Genomic DNA, 23,427 nt, shown 5'->3' on the forward strand with positions numbered 1-23,427 from the left:
TCATTGAACTCCAGCATGAGAGGTTCATTCTCAGCTTGTTGAGATTTCGCTTTATATAGATCAGGAAAAAATATCCTAAGGCCTACATCTTTGTCATTAAATATTAAGCATGCTTTGTCAATTTCTCTATCATATTGCAGCATGGTGATGTCTGCCTAAGCCTGCTTCCCTCATAAGATTAGTAACTACTATTTTCAGGGTACAGTGCAGGTCAATTTCAGCATTTTTCATATCTAATATATTATGTGGCATACAGTAAAAATTCCATGAAGTGTTAATGTGTGACTGTCAAAAATCTTTGCCTGTAATGCTTTGCTTTTAATTATGCATTCTTCTTTCCTAGTTAAGAACCTCTCTTATTTTTAGCCACCTACCTAGCTTGTTCTCAGACAACTTTAGGTATAGCTTGATTCCTTTATGTCCACTGCTTCTGTTAATCCAGATAGAGCAGGAGGATACTGTAATCTAGAGCACAGTTACATGTGCCCTTTGTATCTTCTCTGGAAAGGTTTTCTGTTTTATGGGACCACATTTTCATTCTACTGGAAGGTGTGTCCTGGTGAGTCACCAAGTCTCAAGCCTAGCCCAGTCACTAATATGGCAGCAAACCCTTTTCCTCCAAGTGCTCATCCACACCTCATCCACAACCTCAACAATACTCCCTGGTCATCCTCTATCAGCTTCAATTATTTCCGTGTAGTCTCCTAAAGATTAAATCATACTCTTCTTTTCCTCTTCTTGTAGACTATCGCTCTATAATACACAAATTTCCTAGGTATTTCAGTGAAGTTAAATTTCACTTATCTTGAATAGACACAAAGGCCTCATCACCCAAATTCATGGGCGATTCACCCTGGCTAAAAGTTAAAGGCAGTAGAGGGCAGGCATACTAAGCCTGTACAGCCTGACCATACCTGCCTTCCTGCTCTTAGCTTCTGCTTGCACTCTTATGGAGTCAGAACCGTGAATGCTTTTCATTTCTCAAGCTATTCTTTTGCTTTCATACACATATAGCTGAACTTCCCTTCACTTCAGAATTCTTTTCCCTCTAAGTTTTCCATCCAGCAGTGTTTTATCAGTATTTTGAAACCAGTTCAGATCACAGATACACCTCCTTTCTGAGACTTCCCTAATCTCTCGATGGCACTTTCTTTTTCCCTCTTTCCCCCTCCCTCCCTTTCTCCCTCCCTTTCTCCCTTTCGTTATCCTCACATAATTCCTTTTTCATCTTTAATATATACCATATATAATAAATGATTGAAATATACATTTCCTCCACTTGACTTTTAGCTTTGTTGATCCAGGCAATAAGGCTTTTCCATCTCTAGTGCTCTAGGATCCAAGGTATAGGGCTGTACTTCACTCTTACTCAATATATGTTGTCTGAATTAACAGAGCCTAATTGACCCAGGGTGATCTTAGGATATACCCTCAAAAAACTTTTATTGTAGTTGGGCATAGTGCATAGGTCCATAATCACAGAACTGTGGAGGCTGAGGTAAGAGGATCATGAATTGGAGGCCAGCTTTAAAAAAACAAACTATAAAACAAAACCCTGGTATTATGACTGACAAGACATGGATCAACTACTGTCTTAATTAACTGCCATTGGTCACTGCTTATTGTTGGGATAAGTCAGGAGTACCTGGAATGTAGAGAATGGCCATCAGCCAGGGACCTCCCAGTGAGGATGGCAGGAGCCAGGCCCACTCCATTCTTAAACATGCTGTCTTTTACCCAACAGCCCCCAGGCAAAACTGTTAGGTCTCTAATCCCTTAATCCTAATTGGGTCTCTTGTAGATCATGTGACCGGACAACAGGACAAAGGCCACTAGCCTTAGAAGCCCCCTCCCTCCCTCTACCTGCCTGCCTGCCAAAAACCCAATCCCACCTCTTTGCCCACGAAACTTTCCTATATAAACCTCTGCTTCTGCCATAATAAACGGACTGTCCACTGACACAGTCTCCCAGGTGTTTTCTTCCAAGGTACTGGCCGCAGTCCGAGGCTTCTTTTGCCCCATCTGTCAGTCTCTCTCCTCACCCCAACCTTCCGTGATGGGGACTGGTACGCAACGGTATCCTGGTAGCAGCGGAAATCGGGCCTAGGGGAGGCCAACAGCTTATGACAGTTTCATTAGAACCTTGGATGAACTGAATCAGCCAGTATCAGAAATCCGTTTCCCTTTGGTCTACCGCATAGTGGGGCCACAGTGTCTTCCCATTCTGTGACTTTTATAGGATATGTCAGATAGAAACGAATTCCAACAACGATTACAGTTTGAGAAACCCTCATGCTTTTAATTAGGAAGGAAAGAAGGAGTTGCAGGGAAGACTTTCTAATGTATGCCCTGGATTCTTTCTTATTGTCATCATTAGATGGAGATTCACAAGAAAACAAAGACTAAATAAAATCCTTGGCCCACATTGATATTTTCTTCAGGTAGATTTTTATCTTAGTCTATTTAACCACAAAACAGGAACATTGTTTCACCCAACAGCTTTATGTAAAGTTTTTAAATTCCCACTTAGGTGTTGCTGTTGTTCCTTTTATTTCTTCCTACTTAAGAGTGAAGTGTCTAAGAGGGAGGGGTAAGAGACACATACCCTAATGTTTCCGTCTAGCATTACTGTTAATAAACCATAGGAGAACTCTTTGTAGATTGTTGCAAAAGTTTCCTGTCTATAGTTCTGCACAGAAGGTCCCTGACTTCTTTGTTCAACAGGGTGTACACCACAGGGTTCAAAATGGCGTAGTGCTAACACGGTGGGTCTCAGAGATCATCTGGTCTTCATCATTGGTGTTTTCTGACTTAGGTTTCAAGTAGGCAATGAAGGGATATCCATTATAGAATCTGTCCATTATGAGGTATGTGGTATAGATGTCAAAAATTGGGGCATGGTGGAGATGATAACATAAAAGATAAAACCACACCCATAGATACAATGGTCACCAACACATTGATGATCAGTGTTAAGATCTCATGGACAGTGATGTTGATTCAAGAGAGCTTCATCACAGGTTGAAGTACTTCATCACAAAAGTGTCACCTGAAAGGCACAGAAAGGTAACCTGGACATGAATGTCACTTACATCATTGCCACAATTAGGCCAATGCTGCAGGCCTTCCATATCAGAGGATGCATACCCTCTGTGCTGGGTAGCTTTAGTGTGAACTTGACACATGGGGATTGAGGGAGCCTCAATTGGGGAACTGCCTCCATTGAACAGGCCTATGGCCATGTCTGTGGGGCATCTTCTTGATTGTTGTGTGATGTGGGAGGGCCCAGCCCACTGTGGGTGGTGCCCCCCCCCCCCCCCGCAGGTGGGACTGTGTTGCATAAGAAAGCAGGCTGAGCAGGGGCCGGGGGAGCAAGCTAGTAAGCAGTGTTCCTGCATGGCCTGTGCTCCAGCTCCTGCCTCCAGGTTCCTGCCCTGAGTTCCTACCTTGGGCTCCTGGATGAACTGTGACCCAGGATATGTAAGCTAAATAAACCCTTTCCTCCCCAATTGGTAGTGATCAGAGTATTTTGTCATAGCAATTGAGAAACAAACTAGAATACCCTTTTATTTATAAAAACTGTGTTTCTCAGGGGGTTTCAAACAACCACAGTAGTGATCAGATCCCCACTGCTGTGAGCAGGAAGTAGTTGGAGACTCCTTAGATTAGAGAACAGAACATCTGTGTAGCATATGGATTGATATGGACTGTCTCGTCCTCACCAGACTAGAAGTCTCTAAAGTAGATGAAATGCTTAGGAAGAAGCACCTGGGTGTATGAAGATGGCAATTGAGTCGAATGATGGTCAAAATCTTGACATTGCCTGCAGGAGTTAAGACGCATATGTTAATGAACAACTCAAAAAGGGTAAGCTGGGACCCGTAGAAGGTAGAGAAACCTTGGAAAATATCCTCAGTGCTGAGAGTGTAGCTTTCTCTCTTCAAATCCAGATTGTAGAAGAATAAAAGTAATATAATTTCAGTTTAAGCATATTTCTGAAACTGATTAAATTTAGTTTTCAGCTATGAACCTAGAGAAACATTTTGTAGTTAATCCTTTGGTTTATTCAACTTTGTTTAAAATATTTTGGCTCTGTGGTCATCAGTTACAATCGCCTGTGTACCCCAGACTCCCGGAGTCTCTGTACTTCTCACTGTGCGGCTGGATGCTTCTGCTGCCCTGCCATTGCACACATAGGGACGGCCTTCCTCCTTCTCTTACTCTGTCTCTGCTCTTCACAGATCAGCGCATGTTTTCAGTTCTCCATGTAATCATTCTATACTCATGTTCTCATGTTTACATGGATTATTTTGGACCCCATCATTGCTGCCTCTTGTTAACCACAAAGAGACATCTCTTCTTATTTGTTTAGAGATGGACTGGAGAGCTGTTTTCTTTCAGGACCATGAATCACCACCCCTTTTGCACATCCTCTAGACAGCAGAGGTAAAGAAAGTGCAGAAAGGTCCATTCTATTTTCAAAAAGGAAAAGGCAAACCGTAATCAACACCAACCTCTCCCCACTGCTGTTTGAATGACAGATGTCCGCTGACAGTTCACAGCACTGATTCACGAATGTTGTAAACTGTTCTACATTTTTATCTTCCTTAAACTAGAAGGCAAATTTACAGCCAATACGACTTTGAGGGTAGGCATCCACCTACTCTGCAGAAGGAAACAATTGTATCAAGAAAGATATAGCAAATTCAAGTGTCCCTCACCCATGGAAAGGCAGACTCTAATATAAAAAACAAGTTTCTGTAAGGATACGTTATTTTTCTGAAGGATGAGGATCAGTCCAATTTATGTAATATTTCACTTTTTTGTCTCTTTAAACAGTAAGCTCCTGTAGGGTATTTAAATTATATTCTGATTTGCTTATTCAGAAAGGGACTTTTTACATAAAGTAAATCACATCAGTGATGAAGACATGGAGACTTTCTTTGAGTTTATGAAAATCTATTTAACAGGAGTTGATGACCAGCTGTTAATCATTTGTACGAAGAATGTTGAGAGACTAACGCTGCACTGGAGGCGGCCATGTCCCAATACAGAAAATCATCTGACATTAAAGTATATGGCTAAAGGCATTGATCTCCATGAGGCCTCTGAGCAAATGCCAGGCAGCACCAGCCACAAGGTGGATGGGGACTTCTGCACAGCAGCCAGAAATGCTCACCAGAGCTTTGATTGTTACAATGATGGGCATGGCTACTATAGACAATTGATGATGCTGAATGCCTTTCAACACATGTGACATTTCCTCCCAAAGAAGGACTACGCTATTCCAAATACCAATGGAGTTAAAGTGTCATCTGATCTGACTGGAGTCTGTCTTGAAGTGGAAGAATAACTATAAGGGCATGGTTAGCATCCTCCACCTCTGAAACCATGTAATTCTTCAAAGGAAGCCAGGGGAAGACATGCATCCTTCGAAGCTCTCCTCATCCCAGAGTAGTAAGTCCTGTTTATCTCCTTTCCTAAAGAGCACTTACACAACGTTGCTTAGTCATGAGACATAGTGGGAACGCTGTTGGAAGAGGCCAAGGGGGACAGATTGGAATGGTGGGCTCTATGGGGTCCACTGTGCAGGCACAAGGAAGAGCAAGTGTCCAAGAAGGTTATGATGAGGCTGAGACTGAGCAAGCAGAGGGGAAACACCTTTTGCAGGAATGTCGTCGGTCTGGAAGTCAGCATGCTTGACAGTCACTCTATGTGGTAAAGTCTTTGAAGGCAGAGAAGATGGCATCCAAGAAAAAGCTAGAGAAGCTGCTGGGATTTCCACCCCAATGACACCCTGAGAGCCACCTTGGAGCTGAGGGGAGGAGGCAGTAGCAGGTACCTGGAGACCTTATCACACAGCGGGGCTCATTTACCCAGTTCCCGGGTTAGTGCTTTGGGAGCTAGGAAAAGTTTTGCTTCAAGTAGAAACAGCAGTATAGGAAGCTGGCATGTACCACTCAGAAAGTTTATGCTCTGCTACTTACAAGCACGAATTCTATGCAATATAAGAAGTTGGAATTCTCCTTGGAATAAAAGTAGTCAGATGTGAGCTACTTAGCTTGCAGTAGATTCAGAGCTCTCCCTCTCCCTCTCTGTCTCTGTCTCTGTCTCTGTCTCTCTTTGTCTCTGTCTCTGTCTCTCTCTCTGTCTCTCTCTCTCTCTGACATACAGACACATACACTTACCAGAATGACCCTGGCTTTACAGAGGCCAGTTCATGCTGCCTCTATTTGCCCCAAAGCACTGAGGTTTAGGACTGCGTCTTTAGCGCCAGCGATCCACTCTTGGTGACTAGGCAGCAGGAGCAAGCTTCTGAATACTGTTCTCTCTACCCCGAATTTCCTCCCCTTCTCTATTTGGTAAAGCTCTGCCAGCCTGTCAAGACATAGCTGTATATTTTCTGCCATCTGAAGGTTTTCTGTGGGTTAGTGTATTGCTTCCTTAGTACCTCTCACTCTAACATGCAGAATTTGTTTCCATTCATTCTTCAGATACTTATCAGAAATAAAGGAGGTGCTCTGACTTTTATGTATTTAGTTTAGGGACTAGGCAATCACAATAAACTAAAGTTAATATCATATTTGAGTGACAGAGGAAGCAGACAGGGCTTGATTAGACAGAGGTTGATTATGGAAAAATATATTGTGCAGGTAAAGTGAAGCCAGGTGATGACAGTTTGAGAGTATTTGGATTTTTATCACTTATAAGGATCTCTTATGTGACTTTCACTTAGCCTTCTAGTTCACAGACTTCAAAAATCTTAGCAATTGGCTTTTTAAGGAAATGAGCTTTTACCACTAGCTCCTTTCCCCCCACTTCCATCTGGTAATTTTTGCTTCCCTACTGGAAAAAGGCATCTTCAGCACCAATCTGGCAGCAGTGTGAAGATAGATTTGAGGTTGGAGAGAAGGGGCAGAGAAAGCAGCTAAGCTGCTGATAGAACAGAGATAATTGGGATTTATCTGCAGGTTGGCAATAGTCACAGAGAAGGGATTGATGTGAGGGAGGAAAATCAATAGGACTTGTGCCAGAATCAATGTGTAGTAGATCAAGGGAAAGGAGAGCCAATCATTTCATAAACTATTTCATCAAGTTCATTCATTTCAAATTAAATTATTTCCATTTTAATTGTCTACCATTGTATATGATTAGTAGCTCTGGGATCTCAACAAACAAGTCATAGGGTTAAACATTGCTTTGGGACAATTAGAAAGAATTTTGAAAATGGGAACTCTGTTGATGGCATAAAAATGTGGTGCCTGATATAAAGGAGAGATGTCTAGTTTTAGTAGCAACCAATATTTGTTGAACACTTTCACAGATTTCTATCTCATTTAATCTTCAAAAGACCCTGTAAAGTCAGTAGTGTTGATTCAAGTTACAGGTGAGAAGCCATAAGAGAAGTCCAGGCTGCTAGCAACAGTAATGACACTAGGATTTAGTGTGAGAAAGAAATGAATATATATATATATATATATATATATATACATGTATATGTATATATATCCACATATATAACACATATATGTAAACTCATGTACATAACATATATATGTGGATATATATGTGAATATATATGACAGCTATAGAACCAAAGCTTGCAAAAATCCAAGTGAACCTGCTGTCCACAACTAGTTCTGTACACTATTTTGGGGCAGGTTCCAATAGTTCTTGAAGTTCATTCATGGCATTCAGCTTAATGAGGATCTCGATCTAGACCCCCTTATGAAGCTTTAGAATCACTTATAGGAAGCTTTCAGGGCCTAGAGTAGGGCACACAGCAGATTCAGTTGAGGTTTGAGTAGGATGAGAGTCCTGCATCTATCTTCTCCCATCACATTCCTGTCATTTAGTGTTTGGGGGAGTCTCTGAGGCATTGTCTCCTCCTCCTCCTCCTCCTCCTCCTCCTCCTCCTCCTCTCCTCCTGCTCTTTTCCTCCTCCTCTGCACCTTCTTCCTCTTCCTCCTCCTCTTCCATCTCTTTCTCTTTCTCTTTTATGTGCATTGTTGGCATGTATGTGTGTCTGCATGTGTGTTTTGAGGTCAGAGGTTGACACCAGGTGACTTCTTTGATCACTCTCCTTATTTTTTAGCATAGGGCCTCTCACTCTCTCACTGATCCTGAAGCACATTGATTTGGCTAGGCTGTCAGGCCAATGAGCTCCAGGAATACAGTTATCTCTGCCCCTTAGTCATATGACATTATGACATCTGACTTTTATGTCACTTACTGAGTTTTTCCCCAGATCCCAAGTTTCCTTTCAATTTTTAATTTCAAAGTATTGAAAAAAATTTATTACATTATTTATTTAGTGTCAGGGAGAGGCGCATGCTACAGCACGTATGTTGAGGAGAGTATGTGGGAGTTGGGTCTCTCTTTTTACCATGTGTGTCCCAGACATTGAACTTAGTTTATCAGCCTGGCCGCAAGTGTCTTTACTTGCTGAGCCACCTTACTAGCCTAATTTCAAAACTATTTCATGAACCTTTCAATTGATAATAATTGGATAAAATAATTGTACCTTTTCTGCCTATTCATGGAAAATGTAAGTCTAAAAAAGAACTATGAGTCCAATGATGCTTTCAAATGAATTAATATTACATTAAAACTGTTGCATATGTTTTTGTAATTGGTGCGCAGAGGAATCTGGGAACTCCTTCAAGTGACTCTGAAGAAACTAGGGAGTCAATGCTAGGAGATATATTTCATAAGCCAGTAAGTGAATGGAGTAAAGGAGAGGAAATCTGAGGAGAAATGCAGACAGGTGGCTGAGTGGTTCACTAACATGTATCAGTTGTATTCAGTAAGTAATTCTTGGAAGTCTATGAGAAATAGTTACCTTTTACTGGAACATAGATCAGGGATTGTAGGAGAAGCTCATTTGCTAAGTCAAGACCTCCTTGGAAATGAGAAGTCAGTCTTCCTTGTTATTAAAAGTGAGTGTCTTCAAGGATGATTAATGTTGACCTTAGAACAATGTGGTCAGAGCATGGTTGGGAGGAGGTGCTAACAGCTAACATTGTTTCCTATGTGCCAGGAAATGTTATTCCAGAGTTAATGATCCCTCTCAATAACTCTGGGAGGCTCCAATGTAAGGAAACAAAGGTCAGGGAGATCAAGTAGCTTTTCCTATGTGTGTACAATGGTGAGATGTTTGTCGCCCTGGACCCAAAGTTGGTACTCCAAGCGTAGTATCACCCTGCTTCAGTATCTCCTGCGAAATACCGTTGGTTCTTGTAAAGAAGTTAGGTGGATAGGAACCATGGAAAATAGGGTAAGCATACAAGGTTAATAATCTAACAGAACCAAGGTCTATCGCTTCTCGGTGGCCTTTACCCCAGTTCAAGACTTCTCTTTGTGATTTGACTGAATGGAGAGAAGGTACACCAGGACATTTAAGGAATACAATTCTACTACAATATACTTCCTGAACACGTACACCTATTTCTAATATTGAAGAACAACCCTAATAGAATTTGAGATATGCGTAAATCCATAATTGGATGGGAGTGGTTTCCAGCAGTACAGAGTAGTATAGTTCAGACATTGTAAAGGAGAAAGTTGTTTAAAATAATCATCAATAGCTTATAATGCAAGTACAGACTGTGGGAATGGACTGCTTGTATTTAAATGCAGACCATGCTACATGCTAGCAGCATGGCCTTGAGGAATTCACTTGATCATTTCAGGTCTCAGTTTTTTAACTTGCAAAGTAAGAATAGTAAAGTTCCTATTTCTTACCTGTATGGTGAGGACTAAATTAACAAAATGCTTAATATAATGACTGATATCTACAATATTTTTTAATAGTGTACCAAAATAAGGTGTCATAAATGAAAGAAAATAACTTGAAAATGGCAAAATATTAAAAATAAAGGAGAGAGGAGGGGGCTGGAGAGATGGCTCAGTGGTTAAAAGCACTGACTGCTCTTGCAGAGGACCAGGTTTGATTATTCCCAGTACCCAAATGGCGGCTTTCAGTTCCAGGAGATCTGATGCTCTCTTCTGACCTACACCAGCATTGTATGACAAGGTGCACTTACACTCATGTGGGCAACATATGCATACACATAAAATAAAAATAATAAATGAAATGTTTTCAAAAATAAAATTTAAAAAAAGGAGAGAGGAGGGGGCTTCTTGCTGATGCTGATTGTATTTTTGCTGCTCTAGGGCCACTGCGATTAGGCATACCTAGCGTAAGTTGGTTTAGGCCAGGGGCCAATCATATATGAGCTAGACTCCCGGAATGCAAGAGGTCAGCTCCAACTGTGTTCCAAACAGCTTTCTATTTGGTAAATCAAGGCATGAAACACTGCCTGGTCTTACTGTGAAGTCAAAACATCTAAGGTTCAGAATGCGGCAGTGAGTGAAGAGGCTGGTTTTTGTCCTTGAGGAGAATCTTGTGTGTGGGTCTGGAAAGTTCCATGGCTCAAGTCTGGCTCCTCACTCTTGCATCCTCCTGGAACTCCAGATATCATTTGGTTAATGCCTCAATCTCCCTCCCATGTGGCTTCTGCTCCTACTTTCTCATTTCTAATTAAACACAGTAAAGGCTAAGACTTTGAGATATTAGTAACTATAAGACAACAGTGATAAAAGCAGCCAAATATTTAAGTTTATCGAAGTCTCTGGCATTAACCCCAATGCAAATGGAGAGACTCCTGATTTTCTTTGATCATTTCATTGGTCTCCCTTTGCTTACCTATAAAATAGAAGAATAATATCTACTTCTGATGTTGCTATGGAGGGTATATGAATTACAGCATGTTAAACCCGAGCTCAGTTCTTAGTACATAATAGGAAAACAATACATTAAAGTTCTGCTTCTTCTCTTTCCCATTCCCACTCCCCACAACTCTGGGATCCACTTCTATACGTTCAGGTTACATAGCCATGCACACGCACATGCATACACACACACACACACACGTGCACACTTTCTCTTTATTTCACGTGGTTAGATAGTTGTTAATTTCTCCAGTCTCTATTGATTGGAAAGTCTCATCCTCACTTTCTGCAGCCACTTTTGATTCTGAAATGTGTAGAGGTGAGAGTATGGCATTCTAGAATAAAATCAAGCCCAGCTCCATCTGTATTCTGTGCGACCGTGGAAATGTTTCTCATCTCTTTAGTCTCAGTCTTCTCACTTGGACGATGGAGACACTGCTAATATTATCCTCGGAAGACCAATGTGAAGAGGCCATGGGAATATACTCCAGTCAGGCATTTGGTAGTGCTTCGTAGAATACATATCAGTAGGTGGTACCCAATAATAAATGTGATCGTACACTCCAAAATACAAATATTTTAGGTCATTGTGTAATCTTCTATATTTCACACAGACTTCAGGTTGTTGTTCTCCAACACTTCTGTCCTAACCTTGGTTTCAAGGGTGAAAAGTAAGGGCTGCACTTGTGTGGCAGCTTCCTTTATAAAGGTGGCCTTTCCACTCTTTGAGACAGGAGGAGATAGTGGGCACAGAAAGTCAACATCCATGCAGGGAATATAATCCCAAGGACTGGAGAAACTGTCTGGACCTTAATTGGCATGGTGAACATTCATAATGCTCTGGAAGTCCTGCAAAAATCCCTCTGTAATCCCATGACCAGAACCTCCTATTTCCTGCTTGTTCCTCATTGTGACATGGAGGCATGAGCCAGCTTGTAATTGCTTTCTGCCTCTGGTTGCCATCTGGTACAGGAATAGGAGAAATAATGGGGACTTCGATAGTTACAGGAAATGCCCTCTCCAAGACAAAAAGGGAAGATTATGTTCACTTGACCAGTGTCAGATTTTCCCCTGCTTACCTACCACAGCACCACATACTAGTGGTGTCCCAGAGTGCAGTGGAGATAGGACTGGGTGTTCCCTGTTCCCTTGCCTGTCTCAGTGTGGTTTCATGAAGATAATAGTTTGGGGTGAGCTGACCAATTGAACCCTTTGAAATTTCTGTGTGAGATTCTCTAAGGTCAATGGCTTTCCTGGGCGATATTTTTTCAATATTTATTTTTTTTTATTTCTAAGATTTATAGCACAACTATATATATTTTTCTTTTCCACTTGACAATGTGCCCAGTTAAAAACAACAACAACAACAACAAAAAACAAACAAACAAAAAAAAACCCAGTATCCCGTGAGGCAAGAGTGAAACTAAGTTCAGTAACAGAAGAATCCCTGCTTCATGGGCTAAGACTTGGGTCTCAAGGTGCAGAGCTAGGGCTCCTTTGTGATTCAGGAGTGTAAGGCTTGAAGCAATTATTCTCAAAGCTCTCATTGTACTACAGCAGGAACACTGCACAAATGGTATGTCACAGGGAAGGCCTGATCCCTGGTTAGTCAGATCTGGAAAAAATAGATATACCAGAAACATCACCAGGCTCTCATGTACCTCTCCATGGGACTGTTTCTTAAAGTATGAATTGTAGACTGTCATAGAGGACCATTCTCCTTTGTACCCAAATTCTGGGGATCCTCTGTCCAAATCCATAGAAATAGTACCCAAGGCCATAGTAGCAAGATCTAACACTGCAGTGTTGAGGATCCCATTACAAAGAGGCTCTCAGCCAAATTACACAGACAGCCCCAAAGACAGCAGTAGAAGATCCAACACTATTGATGTTTGGGGATCCCATTCCAAACAGGTTCTCAACCCAACCATGTACATAGAAAGTCTGGGGTTTCCCACAGCAACCTTGCATGAAGATATAATCCCACCCTTGTTGAGGTCATGAAGAGAACCACTTGCCTCTCAGTCATTGTTATATATGGAACCTCTGATTCCAGACATGTTTAAAGATGTAGTTTTGTTAGGTAAGTCACTTGCCAGTGTCTGTTGGTCCCAAACACTGAAGCATCTGTCTTTAAGATTTTTTCAATTTCAGTGTTGTGAAAGACATGACAGTAATTTATTGATTCCTTCAAAAATACCTTTTGATCATCTCTCATATGCCAGGCACATTGCGTACACTGGAGGTACTACATCTTTGCACATACCAGTTCTGCTGGCTTTTCAGTATGTGAGCATTACTATATACTACAAAGGACAAGCTGAGGACCTTCTGGTTGAGGGAGATCAAACAGAAGCTTTCATCCCAGGCATTCCTGAAGCCCTGTCCTTCTCTCCTAGGCATTAGTTAATCTTAGACCCAGACTTGTTTTCCTTTCTTAATGAGAATCTTTCCTAAGATGGAAGGAGAGTCAGATATCCACAAAATTCCCTGGTGACTTTGGCATTTCTGGAATTCCTAGTTCCTCTCAGAGATTTAAAAGCAAAGAAGGTTCCCTGTTCTATATTCCATTCTACTGAGAAATGAATATTTGAAGGCAAGATAGTCTATTGTGCTGTCTTTGACAAGCCAGTTAAATTGGGGGAGAATGACAAGCACGGAGCTGTAGCCTCACATTCGGTTCATTCTACATAATCTCTTTCAAGGTCCTCAAACATTTACCCAAGAGAAATTGGAAGTACTCAGGCTCATAAGCCATTATGAGACAGAGTTCCACAGCTGGGAGATAAATACACAGTGTATTTGTCACTGACTGAGACTGACCCATGTGTAGCCTCAGCAGAACCATTTGAAATCCTTCAGAGAGCAACAAAAGGAAAGTGTAAAGTGGGATGGTAGGTCTTAGCAAGACCTTGAAGCCATCAGCTAATCTAAGGCCTTATTTGTTAATACCCCTTTAAAAAATGTTTTATTTATTTATTTTTTTCAAATTTTTTGTGTATGAGTGTATGGCCTGCATGTACGCACCTGTGTCATGCACAGGTCAGAAGAGGTCAGAAGAGGGTGTTGCATTTCCTTGGAACTGGAGTTATATGTAATTGTTAGCTACCATGTGGGTGCTGAGAATCGAACTCAGGTGCTCTGTGAGAACAGCCAGTGCTCTTAACCACTGAGCTATCTCTCTAGCCTCAACATCACTTTCTAGATGTTATCTAAAACTCTATTTCAATACAAAGCTTTTCAAACTTTGACAGAGAATGGAGTAAGACCCATGAGAAAAGGAAGGATACATTAATACTGAAATTATGAACTGGAAAATGATTGAACATTTAAAATGCAATTCTTGTTGTATATTTGAAATTAGATAGGTTAATATTGGAAAAGACAAAAATATGGAATGAATGAACTTTCTGAAAAGGAAGAAAATATATTCATAATGAAATTATCTGCATATTTTTTCAGTTTGGCTTTTCTGTTCTGACTAGTATATCTCATTTCTTTTGACACATTTCCTTTGGTTGTAATATAAAACTGACCATCTTTTTCCTTATCTTTATTTCAATGTGCTTCACAATTTATTCACCATTAACTGTAATGCTTTTTACAGATCTCAAACAGACACCCTTTATTAAAGTAAGGAAGTTCCCATCTATACCAGGCTTGTTTGCAAGTTTATCATGAATGAGCTGTTGAATTTTTAGTGAGTTCCTTTTTCAGCATCCATTGATATAATTATATGTCTTATTCTTTTACTGATTGGGGTGAATTACATTAATAGATTTTCCTAATGTTGGTACATTCATGTGTTTTTAAGACTGACCCTAGTTGGTCTCTTTGTATATGGTTGAATTCAATTTGCTTTTTCCTCTATCCATTGTTGGCTGATAATTATATTTTCCTGCTTTATTTATTTTTGGTAGCCAGGGTTTGCAATTATCGGCCTTTTACATGTTGGGGAAACTTTACAACTAAAATGCTTTGAACTTGGTGTCTTTTTTACTATCACCTTTTCTATTTGAGGTCAAGGGTATTATAGTTAATTTTCTGTCTATTCCTGTTCTAATCATGATTATACTCACACATATGTAACCATATATGTGAACATATGGTGCTGTATGTATACCTAAATATATATAGGAATACATCCCCCAAATATTATTGTATATATAGAGCTTTATAAATAAAGATACTGTTTACATATGTATGCTTCAAATATGTCATTTTATATGTTTTTCAAGTAGATCGTTATGAAGGTTCTCAAGGTATACTTTAAGTACTTTGTTTATCTGTATCAGTCTTTGTATCATTTTCACCTATGTTTTAGTTTATGTTATCCCTCTGATTTTTCTTGATCAAATTGTTCAAGTTTTTATTTTCAAATTCATCTCTTCAAAGAATTGAACTTAAAAAAGTTAATAGCTTTAATATTTTAGGTTTCCTTTAATTTATTTAAAACTAATTTTCATTATTTTGGCGCCTACTTTCTCTTGGTTTATTTTCTTCTCCTTTACAAGTTTCTTGAATCAAATGTTTTTATTATTTTTCAATAAGTACATATATTTTGAAAACTTTTGATGTCTCATTAATTTTGATAAGTAGTGTTTTTCTTAGAATCCAATACTATACATTTAAAAATTTTTCATCTCTTCTTTTACTCAAAGTTTATGTATTTTATGAGAAAAAAAAACTTGGTAAGAAATCCAGACTTCAGGGTCAGAGACATGGCTCCATAGGTAAAGGTGTTTGAGGCTAAGCCTGATAAACTGAGTTTGATCTCTGGGATTCACATAGTGGAAGGAGAGAATTAATTCCTCTAAGAGGTCCTTTGACATCCACTTCCTGGGTTTGTGCCCCACTCTGCCCCTAGCCATATAACATTGGAGAAAGTATTCAATTTATCAGTGCCATAATTTTCTTATCTATGAAATGAGATGAAAAATGGTACCTACTTAAAACATTGTAAAAAAGAAGGAATCAACGAATACTGGAAAGTTCTGAGAATGGTTACTAGTACACTATAAGTGCCATGTAAATGTCCATCAGATAACTTTGCAGATTTATGAGACTAGGGAATGGGGTCGACTTGCCTGTGACGTTCCTTTGATTAATTCCTCATTTTATTGAGTTGTGGCCTGTGAATGAATATATAATATTAGGATTGGGGCATCTTCTGATGTCTGAAAAGTTTTGGATAAGTCTTGTTAATTGTCACTACAACTCTTTTAAAGTCTTGTGAAGCCACTGATTATTTGATCATTCAATTTCTGAAGGAAATGTGCTAATATCTCTGACTGTGATTGGGTGTTTGCCAATTTCTCCTGCTAGTTTTCTCATTTTTGCATAATACATTTTAAAGCTGTGTTGTCAAGACATTATAAATTCGTGAATGGAATATCTTCCCAGTGAATTATTTTGTTTGTAAATGTTATAAGTCTCTTAGTGGTTTTTACTTTGAATAATATCTTGTATACTATCAGTAATATGGTATGAGTTTTTTCTGCATTTACATAAATATTTCAATTTTTATTTTCAAGCTTTCTGTGGCACATAATTTTAATATATTTATATTAGTGACATCAGATTATCAAAATTCATCCTTCAAATTTCTTCACTTCAATGAGTAGCTTAATCCATTAATGTTTATTAGAATTAGATAAATTGTTGAATTATCCTGTCATCATATTTTATGCTTCCATTTACTAAGGCTTCATAATTTCTACTTATTTGCTAAGCAGCCTTGGTTTAATTGATTAATTTCTTATTTGTTTCCATTTCTTTCTGGAAAATTATGCACCCACCACTTCCATTTTTCCTATAGTCACACTTAATTGTTACAATTTAATTATATTTTTGATGAATAATCCAAATATAGAATTAAAAATGTGAAATAGTACTGCATTATTTAAAATTTAGTCCTGGGGGCTGGAGACATGGCTCAGCAGTTAAGGGCACTAGCTGTTCTTGTGGAGGACTCGGGTTTGATTCCCGGTATCCACATGGTGGTTAACAACTGTCTGTAACTTCAGTTCCAGGGGATCTGACACACTATTTAGACAACTGTGGGCATTTCAGGACATGGGTGCACTTACATATATTCAGGCAATACATTCATACACACAAAATAAAAATGATAAATGAAATAAAATTAATAATAAATATAATATTTTAAAACTTAATCTTCTATCCACTCATGATTCTTTTTCCCTGGAGGTAATGTCTCTCAATTCTTTTACGTGATTTTCAATTTAGGTAACTCCATATTCCTGCCATATTATAGATAAGATACATATGTTGGTGTTTCTTGGTTCCTAAATGTTAGCCTTTATCTCTTGATTTCCTAGCTCATTTTTAATGTCATCTGCATGCACATGAACCTAAACACACCCACATACTTCCCTTCCTGCCATCTTCTCAGTAAAAATTAAGTCTATTTTCAGAACATGCATTATTATGATATGCAAATATTATTCACAACAGAGCCACATAGCTTACTATACGTGCACATCTCTTCTTGTGCAGTGCTTCCTCACCAAATCTTTATAACTGAATGCTTTTATTTGTTTAACTTACAATTACCTATAGTTAATTAACATTCAGACTCACTAAAGGTGTAAAGCTTAAGTTTTAATTTTTATTTTGAGAATTTCATACATGAGTATTGTCTTTGCATTATTTCCACCCTCCCAGTTCTCCACCAACTTCTCCCATGTCTCCCAACTCCCTCAATAGTTCTTGTCTTCTCTTTGATTATTATTGTTACATATACATACATACATACATACATACATACATTTATGAGAATATATGTGTGAATGCAGCAATGATGTATACATATATATGTGATCACACATATATGACATAACACACACACACACACACACACACACACACACACAGAGTCCATTTCGTAGTGCTCCTCGTACCTGTGTTTAGAGCTTCCCATTTGGGATCAGATAACCTCTCAGGGACCTAGTCCTTGGAGAAAACTGATTCCCCCTCCCTCAGCATTCACTTATTACCTGTAGCTACTCATCTTGAAATGGGACCTAGTTACATTCACCTCAACCACATTGGTATGTCAACTGGTTTTGTCATTATGCAGATCTTCTTAGACTAAAATACTGTGAAGACTGTGTTGGTGCAGCTTCCCTATCATGTCTAGAATGCACTAACTAGCAGCAGGTGTCTTGACCTTCTGACTCTTACATTGTTTCTCTTCCCTCTTCTGCTAGGGTCCTTAAGTGTAAAGGTTGCATTGTAGATGCATCACTTAGGACTGAGCACCATGTTCACTTATTCTCTGCATTTGACCAGTTGTGGAACTTCACAATAGTCTTCATCTGTCACAAAGAGAAGCATCTTTATAGCTAAATATGGTCAAATATGTCAGCTAATTGCTCCAAGTCACATTTATTCATATATATATTCTTACCTTTTATTTTATATTTGTTTTAAGATGTATGCTCTGGAGTGCCATTTCCTCCTTCTCCAGTCTGAACTGGATTCCTGTTTAGTGTACCATAATCTCAGTGCTTTTCCTTATTAGCATTCTGGAATTCCATTTTCTCTGTTCGCTGCTCCTTGTGTTGGTGAGTCATGTCTTCAGTTACTTTCTTAGAAAAAACGTGGGGATTGTTACCACACTGAATTTTTTTTATTATATCCACATATGTTATGGATGTATTAATTTAGCTTAGAAATAATTTCTTCTCACAATCATGAAGGGCTTGCTGCATTGTTTTCTAACTTCCTGTGTAATTGTTTAAAAGTCCAATTTGAAATATCTTTCTTTTAGCTGATTTTTTTCCCTTTTATCTTCCATTATCCTTAGAATTCTTTTTAAAATATCACATTGTAGTGTCTTTTAATGTGTATTCTTATTTTCCCCCAGTATGCTAATTACTAATCTGAAAATTTATGAACTTCAGAATTTTGAAACATTCTTGCTTTTGGATGTGGTTTCTTCTCTGTTTTCTCTAGTTGTTTGTGCTGTTACATGTATTTGTTGGACATTTCACCTCTTCTATCAATCTTTATGTTATGTACTTTGATACCTGTTTTCTCACATTATTCTTTTTAGTACACATTTTGGAAGACTTCTTCAATGTTCTCTTCCAATTTGTGAATTGGTTAATGGAAAAAAATTGACTTATTTTCCAAATATTTAATTTTATAGGATCCTGATTCTATTTCATAGGTATGTTCTAATCTCTTGTCTCTTTGGGATCATTACAACTGTATGCATACAAGTACATGTTTTTTTTTTTTTTTTAATTCTGCTCTTTGTCAGACTTGGTGGCACATACCTTTGATCCCAGCACTCAGGAGGTAGAAGCAGGCCAATCTCTGTGACACCAGTCTGGTTTATGTAGCAAATTCTAGGCCATCTGGGGCTACAGTGTGAACCTGTCTGTAAGCAAAACAAAACAAAACAATTCTGCTCTTTAATGCGTTGTCTTTTTTTTTTAAATTTTCTCTTATTTTTACTGCATTTCTTTCAGTGTAGCCTTCCTTCATAGAAGTCACTTTGGCTGTCCATCAATTTCTGTGAAGGAACCAACTGAAAGTTCTGGGTTTGTGTGTCTGTATATATAGTACAGTAAAGTGAAAAGCAGGTTTTCATTGGAATCCCCATTTTCCCAGACAGGATTTCTCTAATGTTCTTTCAGATGGCTGCAAACTTTGATGCTAGGATTCTGGAAATCAAGGGAGAAGGAGATTGTGGGTGGTGGATAGGAATGTGGAGTCTTTTGGCTTTGTATGTAGAATTTTTCTAAATCCTGTTATTGTCTATATAACATCTCTCCTTTTGATTGTGAATCTCTCTGGAAAATGTAATTCTCCCCTATTTTATTTGAATATGGGTGGTATAGTAAGAAAGTGGAAGTTTGGGCTTTTGGAACCTCAATCAGCTATACTGTGCAGCAAGTCTGCCTGTTCTATACTCCAGAGAGAGATGCTTCTCTGTTTTCCAAGATTGTTTGCTATACGTACATTCTTGAAATAATCATCTGGAACAAAGGAAGTCAGTACTCTATTCACAAGAAGTGAGAAAATGGAGGAGACCCAAAGAAAATTATCACAGTCAATTCAAATATGTATAGCAAAGACTAAGAGGGAAAGAAGGTTTATTGAGTGTGGTTTGATTAACACTTTGATTAACTCATTTTATTGTGTTGTGGCCTGTGAATGAATATATAATATTAGGGCTGGGGCATCTTTTGAGGTCTGAAAAGTTTTAGAGAAGTGTTGTTAATTGTCACTACAACCCTTAGCTTGGTGGAGGTAAATATTAACCTCTATAGCACACCAGACTAGGATGGAATCACCCCATCCCTCCAATGATAAAACAAAAGTGGGAACCTAAAGTACAAACCAACTATTCATACCTGATCAGAAATCAACCAAACTACAACAGCAATAAAAACAGAACCAAACTTCTACTCAAAAAAGGCAGTGTAGAGTTTCATATCAGACACACAAGCAATAAAAAAGCCCACACAGATCACAACAGAAAATACAAATAATATGAAAAACTAAGATAAGAAGTTTGCTAAATCCCACCAGTCCTACAGAATTGCTCTACAGTGAATACTACTCAGAGGAACCCTAGGTCACAGAACTTAAAAGAACAATCATAAACCTGATAAAAGTTCAAGGACTTGGTCATCTTCCTGCTCTGGGTCTATGCGGGGGTCTCTCCCTCTCTTCGCCGGTCATTGGCCATTGGTCCACGAGGGCAGGGGGAGCAGAAGCAGCAAACGGAGTCAGGACGGCCAGTGAGCACTGACGGAAGAAAGCCCTTCCGGGGAGGCTGGTTTCACGGCGCAGTGAAGCAGCAGTGATACAGCTCCAGATTCAGTGAAACAGCTCTGTTTATTCAGTGGGAGAACTAGAGAAATTATAGTGTGGAGGCAGTGTGTGGAAGCAGTAGCCAATGCCTCAGCTGATAGGTGCTCATAGTATGCTTTATTTACATGTGGCAGTGGGCTCCTATCACATAAGAAACACCTTGGGGTAGTTTTACTCCAGGTAACTATGCCAAAGGTCATGTTCCAAATAAGGTCAGGCATCCGTGCTTGGTGGCACTTTCCAGGTAAGCCAGGAAGAGAGCAGGAGGCCCCCTGCTGAAAAAGGGAGTCCTTCCATTTGGCACTGAGCCCCTTAGGGCTATCTGGACATGGAGAACTACAACCCTAACAGCAGGGTTTCCCAACAGGTCTAGGCCAGGTTTGTGCTGCTCTGGGGCTCCCATCTACCCTGCTTAGATAGCCAGAACCTACGCACTCAATTGCCATTTTCCTGCTCTGGGCCAATTCCTGCTCTCAACTAGCCTGGCCAATAATCAGCTGCTGGTCAGCTCCAGAATACTCTGCCAGGCTAATAAGATACCTGCCAACTTGGTTGCCATTTTCTGGCTTCAGAACTAGGCCTGGAAAGCTCTGCTCCAGCTCCAGACTAGCCTGGTCAGCTATGTAGAACCAATTCACCTTAGCTCCATCTCTACGCTCACAGTCCTAACTGTGATTGCTTATCTCCCACACCTGACCAGCCTGAAACCATCCCCTTACTCCAAAAAAGAAAGAAAGAAAGAAAGAAAGAAAGAAAGAAAGAAAGAAGTTAGAACTTGAAGCACAGAACAATGAACTATTCATACATGAGCAGAAAGCAACCAAGCTACAACAGCAATAATAGAATCAAACTTCAACTCAAGAAAGGTAGGCTAGAATTTCGTATCAGATACACAAGAAACAAAAGAACTCCATATGGCCAGGTCACAACACAAAAACACAAATAATAGGAAAAAGCAAGATAGTATATTCTCCCTAAATCCTGCCAGTCCTATAGATGTGTTCTACAATGAGAACTACCCCGAAGATCCCAGGACACAGAATTTAAAAGAAAGATCATAAACATGATCAAAGAATGTAAGGATAGTAAAAAACACATAAACAAACTACCTAAATAATTCAAAGGGCATAGGAATAACTCCTGAATGAACCCAAGAAAATGCAGATATAAGGCAGAATGAAATGGCAAAGGCAATATAGGATCTGAAAAGTGAATTCACAAAGGAGATAGAAGTATTAAAGAAAATAAAAGCTGAGATGAAAATGGAATTGAAAAATTCCAAAAGCCAATTGAAAAGACAGGAGAAAGTCTTACCAGCAGAATGAATCAAATGGAAAACAGGATCTTAAGAGCTGACAATGGGGGCTGGAGAGATGCCGCAGCTCTTAAGAGCACTGACTGCTCTTGCAGAGGACCCACGTTCGGTCCCCAGTACTCACATGGCAGCTAACAAACATTCTAACTCCAGTTCCATGGTATCTAACACCCTCTTCTGACCTCTGTGGGCATTGCACGACATGGGTATGGTTACATACATGCATGCAATACACCCATACACATAATGTTAAAAAAAATGACCTAACAATAAAGTTGGAGAATTGGACCACTCAGGCAAAGAATATGAAAAAAAATTTAAACACAGGAGCTGTGGGAGATCATGTAAAGACCAAATCTAAAGATTATAGACATAGAGGAAGGAGAAGAATTTCAGGTCAATGACATTGATCATAACCTCAAAAGGATTATAGGATAAAACTTCCCTAAATTAAGGGAAGACATACCCATACATATACAAGAAGCACACAGAACATCAAATAGGACCAGAACAGAAACTCCCCACAACATATCATACTAAAAACACTAAATATAGAGAACAAAGAAAAGGTACTGAACTCTTGCAAGAGAAAAACAACCAGTTACATATAAGGGAAAACCCATTAGAATTGCAGCTGACTTTTCAATGCAAACTTTAAAAGAAACGGGGTAGAGAGAATCCTAATACATCCCTCAACTCTTACTACCAAAGCTTTCTCATACAACAAACTGTGATGCACAGTGAAGGACAACTGGGCAAGTTTTAGAGAATAAGAGACTGCAGAGTACATGTGCCTGGACAGGGCTCCCCTATTAAGCCTCACCCACCCAAAGCTCAGGGACCATTGTGGAAAAGGAGGCAGAAAGACTGTAAGAGCCAGAGTTGGTGCATGAACATGAGGAAATAGAGACTTTCAGGCTTCTGGGAACTTGCTCGTATATACAAGATCCATGCTGACGCAATCAAACAAAAACATAGCATGGAACTGGAGAAATGGGCAGCAGACCCCACCCTTAGCTGAGGAACTGTTGGCAACTGATTACTGGGAAGTAAGGGAGAGTTGATCTCCTTTAAGGAAGTGATGCCAGATAGGCTGATTAGACTCCAGTGGATGAACTTGCATCAAGGGACATCTGGGTATAAATGCTTGACTGGATAAGACATAACATATATGACAGAATATATGAAATATTATTGGGGGTATGGGTGTCAGCATGGGGGTTGTGGTCTAGGTTTGATTAAGATCTATTATATGAAATGCACAAAACTCAATAAAATATACATTAAAAAGTCAACAACGTTATTGTTAGGAAAAAAACAAAAAAGGAAAGGAAAGAAAAAGGAGCTTGGTGCAAAGTATTCCAAGTGTGAAATGACCACAAATCCCAACTCAGAATACTTTAGCCAGCAAAAGTATTGATCATAGTCAGAGGAGACAGAGAAAACTTTCATGATATAAATATACTGAAATAATTCACATCCACCAAACCAACACTACAGAGAGTACTTTTGAAGCAATAAAAAGA

The 23,427-nt window shown here is 39.2% G+C and overlaps 1 pseudogene; it reads right to left on the reverse strand.

The window, feature by feature from the left end:
• Nucleotides 1–2,631: 2,631 nt before the first annotated feature.
• LOC103740269 overlaps nucleotides 2,632–23,427 on the reverse strand; it is a 51,582-nt pseudogene continuing 30,786 nt past the window's right edge.

Source organism: Nannospalax galili, unplaced genomic scaffold (assembly GCF_000622305.1).
Source record: "Nannospalax galili isolate Female #2095 unplaced genomic scaffold, S.galili_v1.0 scaffold579, whole genome shotgun sequence".
Taxonomy (NCBI): domain Eukaryota; kingdom Metazoa; phylum Chordata; class Mammalia; order Rodentia; family Spalacidae; genus Nannospalax; species Nannospalax galili.